Below are 5,668 nucleotides of genomic sequence, written 5' to 3'. Positions count from 1 at the left end.
TGCCATCAGCGCACCCAGTTCACTCGAAACCTGCGCTGAATGTCAAGCTGTATGAAGGCAGTTTGACCTTCAACGCAGGTGGAACACTGGGCAGGTGCGCTGAGCGCAGAAAAAGAGTTTTGTTGCACAGTTTTTGATGAAATTTTTGCCAGTTTCTCATCAAATTCAGGATCTAACTCCTCTCATGTTTGTTTTTTCAGAGATATTGGAGCAAAATGACCCTTACATGGTGAGAACGAGAACATGAAGAAGAGGACATGATTGCCCTACATGATCCTGTCACGGTGAACGCGCTGCGGAACTGTGGCCTGCTGAAGTTCTTCCGTATCTCTAGCATGAGACAACAGATCTCTCTACTGCAGTATTTGCTCGAAACTTGGGATCCTATCAACCAAGTATTTCAGATTAGGGGCAAATCTATCCCCTTGACCATAGTAGATATTTACTTCTTGACTGGCTTGTCGAGGCGGGGTGCCCCCATTTCTTTGTCAGGTTCGGCCCGAGGGAGTGACTCTGTGAGAGATTATGTCCGCCAGTATTGCAGGGAAGTATCTCAGCTGAGCAAAGACGGTAAGATCGTTATCCGTGAGATTGCTGACAGGTCCCTCAGGTCTATCTTGTATACTATTGGTAGGATGGCCGGTAGCGCGTCTCTTCACGTAGCCAACAGATCCTATGTGCAGCATGCCTTGGAGTGTCTCCAACCAAAAATATTCAACTGGTGTGATGCAGTACTTCTTCAGATGAAAAGTCAGTTAACCATGGTAAAGGACGGGAAGCTGAAGAACTTTGGGTTTGGTTCTATTTTGACCGCCTTTGCTTTGGAGAAGATACCACTGATGTAGCCACATTACATTGCACTCGACTTGCCTTCTCCTACTGAACCACGCATGCAGAGATGGGTTGATCACATGTCTAGGCATGTCGGTCAATCTCAGATTTCTTTCACTGATACCTTCTTCAGGTGGTTCGAGCGTTAGGAGATGGTCTATTCCGAGTATCCATATGTTGGCATGGACTTCCGGGGCGATCCGGATTTGGTACTGCAGGACGGCGAGTAGTGGGGCGCTATTGGTAAAATCTTCGACCATATCACTGTTTACTGTTTTTATTTATAATGTCCTTGTGCTTTATTCTATCAAGACTTTAATCAAACTCATGTGTGCATGCAGATGTTGGTCCTATTCGTCCAGCAGTTCGCCCGAGAGCGCCAGCTGCTGCCCCAGCAGCGGAGACTGCTGGGAGGGTTATTCTTCGTGACCTTGATGTGGCTGAGACCCTTACAGCTGTGCAGGAGCAGGTTGAGAGCCTTACTCTCGGCATTCCAGATGTGAGGATCGACGAGTTACCTTTACAGTTGCAGCGGCATACTACTGGTGTGCCTAGACGATGGACTCGTCTCTTACGCATGATCGCACAGGCCATGACGTGCTATCATGAGCATCACTAGACTAGGGTGCCCCCTAGTATTTTTGAGTTTTTGGGTCATGCGACCGATTTTGTCTTGGTTACAGAACATTATATGTAAACCATAAACAACTTATATATATATATTTTGATTTTCGGGGTTTTATTCTGGTTGAGTTATGTGATCCACATGTACAATATTGATGATGTGTTTCTTTTTATAAATGTCGCAAATGTCTATCTAACACATAGTTTGCTAATGAGTCAGTTAATGTGTTTAAGTTTATGGAAATATGCTGGTATTGAATTAAATCAAACTGTCTTTCCAAAATCTTAACCCTTAGAAACATGCGATAAATAGCTGGGTTGCGGACGGAATATATACCATTGAGTTGTAGTATTACGAGTTGTGAGTCTAGCCTGACGATTAGTCGGCGTATACCATGGGTGATGGCATCAGAGAGCAATTCTATCAACGCGCTATATTCAGCGATGTTATTCGTTGATTGACCAATACATACACCTCTGAAACTTACTAACTCGCCGCTTGGATCAAAAATGGCCCAGGCTGCGGAGGACAGGTTCCGCGAACTACGACTCGCTCCGTTGGCATATCCCACACATGTCTCCAGAAGGTTTGACATCTGCAATAAATGTAAAAAGGTGGATTACTCGACCAAAACAAACACTTTAGCGAAAACAAAATACAACAAAAGCATACTGGTTACTATTTAAGCATAGTAACGCTTGAGGTACAACCCATTACGGGGTTGTGCCAGTGGAATTCCATCATAATCCATTAACTCGTAGGCTCCTTTTGCTAACACTCGTTTAACAATATAGGGGCCCATCCATAAAGAATTAAATTTACCTTCACCCAATTTATCGGATTCTTGGTCGTAAAGCAAGACCAAGTCACCCTCTGAGAAGACACGGGGTTTGACATTTTTGTCGAACTACGCCTTGACTCGTTTCTTATGGGCTTCGTTAGCCAATGCGGCATCACGACGGGTTTCATCCAATTGGATTAATTCCAAGAAACGGGCCTCTTCTTCTGAAGTTCTGGGGAGGAGATCAATTGCGAGTTTAAGAGACGAGATTTCACATTGGACTGGTAAGACTGCTTCCAGGCCATATACCAGTTGGAAAGGTGTGAACCCGGTCGCATTCCTTACCGATGTTTGGTAGGCCCACAAAGCTGAGTACAGGATTAGGTGCCACCTTCTTTTGTGAACTCCGATCATCCTTTGCAACATACGCTTCAGGACTTTGTTGATCGCTTCAACTTGTCCGTTGGCTTGCGGATAATACGGGGTGGAGTTGTCGTGAGATATCCCTAGCTTGGCAGCTAATTCAACCATCATGTGATTGCGAAAATGCGATCCATGATCCGTAACTATAGCCTATGGTACGCCGAATCTGGCGACTACATGATTGAAAAAGAAAAGGGCAACTGTTTCACCAGTGTTATCTAATGTAGGCATCGCCTCAGCCCATTTGGTAAAATAGTCAATAGCGACTATAATATACCCATGCCCCCCGGTCGAGGTGGGGTTACATGTCATGAAATCGATGCCCCATTTGGCGAAAGGCCCAACAACAACTATTGGCTGTAAAGGTGCAGGTGGTCTTCTGGTTTTGCTATCAAAAATTTGACAAGCATGGCAACTTCTGACTGCGGTTATGCAATCTTTGAACATGGTTGGCCAGAAGTATCCTGCTCATAAGGTTTTTTGTGCTGTAGCATATCCAGATTGATGTCCCCCACACGCGCCTGAATGACAGTCATTCAGGGCTTTTTCAGCCTCCTCATGGGTGAGGCACCTTCTCAGAACTGTATCGATACCACGGCGGTAAAGCGTATCACCGACGATCATGTAGTCTTTTGCTTGGTATCGTATACGTTTCTGTTCCGAGTGAGAGGTGTCAGGCCTGAACTTTTGGGTTTGGAGATAAATTATTATATCTCCATACCACTCATTGCTTGTAGATATCAGAAACAAATTCTCGTCCATGATTGATTCTTCGGATGTTTCATCGTTGGATGACGATGGGAGGTCGCATAATAATTCTGCGAAAACTAGAGCTTTCTTTGATTTGGATTTTACAAATTCCAGATCAAACTCTTGAAGGATTGCTATCCATTTTGAATATTTTCCCCCCAGCAACTGTCGCGACAATATATAAGTCATGGGGTTGCAATCAGACAAAATGGTAGTTTTCTGAAAGAGGACATAGTGTTGAAACCTTTGTATCGCTTGAACAGCTGCAAGCGCTAGTTTTTCAACATAAGAATATTTACTTTCTGTATCATTTAAGTTTCTACTTAAATAATATATAGGGTGTTCGATTCCATCGACTTCTTGAACTAAAACCATCGCAATGGTCGTATCCACTGCAGCCAGATACAGGTTAAAATCTTTTTGATAGTCCGGGGCATACATTAATGATGCTTTTACTAGAGAATCTTTCAGAGCGTCAAAGGAAGCTTGCGCCACCTGATCCCAGACAAAAGGTACATCCTTTTTCAAAAGACGAGTATAACCTTTAGCAAGTTCTGCGTAATTTGGAATGAACCTCCTCAGAAAGTTTGCTTTCCCTTGAGTTTCTGAATCTGAAGCAAATTTGAAGGTGGAGGCAAATTGATGATTGCCTGAACCTTGCAAGGGTCGAGACGAATCCCATCCTTGGAGACTACAAAGCCAAGTAAACGACCAGAACTGACGCAAAATACACATTTGTGCGGATTGAGTCGTATCTTGTAGTGTCGGCAACGTAGAAATATCGCTCTTAAATGTTGCGGATGATCAGTCCGCTTTCGCGAATGAGCCGGAAGGTCGTCGAGGTATGGTTGAACGATGTTCTTGATGTCATGGAAGGCATAATTCATTGCCCTCTAAAACGTCGCCCCTGCGTTCTTTAAACCAAAGGGTAATTTTCGATATGCGAATGTGCCCCACGGACAAATGAATGCAGTCTTTGACTGGTCCTGTGGGCGGATATTTATTTGATTATACCCGGAGAATCCATCCATGAATGAAAAGATTTCACATCCGGCGCATTCATCAATTATCTGGTCAATGAAGGGTGTAGGGTAGTTGTCTTTTGGACAAGCTTGATTTACATCCCTATAATCGACACACACTCTAATTTTCCCTTGTTTCTTCATAACAGGGACAATATTCGATACCCAATCGGTTAGAGGAACCGGGTAGATGAAACCAGCATGGAGAAGTTTTTCAACTTCTGCCTTAATGGCAGCGGCTTTCTTGGGGTGCACCTGCCTGAGCCGTTGTCTTACCGGTTTGACATCTGGATACATCTTAATTTCATGTTCAACGATACTCGAGTCGATGCCTGGAATTTCATCATATGACCAAGCAAAGACATCTCTGAACTCGCGAAAAAGAGAGTTATATATTTCCAGTTCTGAAGGAGAACAACCTTTGCCGACATAAATATTCTCTACAACATTTGTTTTAGTCGAGATATTTATGGCTATAGTCTCTTCAATATTGGATAAGTTTCGCTCGGAATCCACCGTGTTTACAGTATTTGATAGGAATTCAAAGACTGAAGGGTGATAAAGGTCATCATGAGTATCTTCTTCACAATCTGGAAGAAAGGAACGATGGTGGCTATCATTCCATGGTGCCCCCTCAATCAACATTGATTGTATGATTCCTTCGACGGTTCCATGCACTCGCGACCAAGGATCTAATGGGGTACCATACTCTCTAGACCTATCTACCCAAACGCACGATGAGCGTTGATTTGGGTTCGCCTCCCAAGCTAGGAACATTGATTGCTACAATATCTCCGTTGGGCTTGGGGGTAAAACCTTTGCATGATCCATGTCAATATCGTCTTCTGAAATCTTTTGTGTGGAAGATATCATGTTGTAGGCTCCTACCAACGCTACTTCTCCTATATAGATTGGAGGTGGAAGTGCGAAAGTTCCCATTAATGTGGGGTCTTTCAGTAGGCCTACTCCGATATTTTGAAGCGAATGGTTGCTGCCATGGATCATTGGAATGCTTCCCGTAACTTGAGAACCATTGGGGAGGAAGTTTTGTTGGTAGACGATCGTAATCCCTCCTTGAAAGGGGAATGAAATCTTTCTAAAATAGGTCGACACAACAGCTGCCATGGCATAGATCCATGGTCTTCCTAGTAGGATGTTGTAATCAAGATTCCCATCGATGACTTCAACATCTATTTCTACTATTTTTCCCCCTAGTTCAACCTTCAAGTTATTTAG

Source organism: Pinus tabuliformis, chromosome 2_2, assembly GCF_031772625.1.
Source record: "Pinus tabuliformis cultivar Carrire ecotype Pingquan chromosome 2_2, CPIR1, whole genome shotgun sequence".
Classification (NCBI taxonomy): domain Eukaryota; kingdom Viridiplantae; phylum Streptophyta; class Pinopsida; order Pinales; family Pinaceae; genus Pinus; species Pinus tabuliformis.
This window is presented reverse-complemented; position numbering follows the sequence as displayed.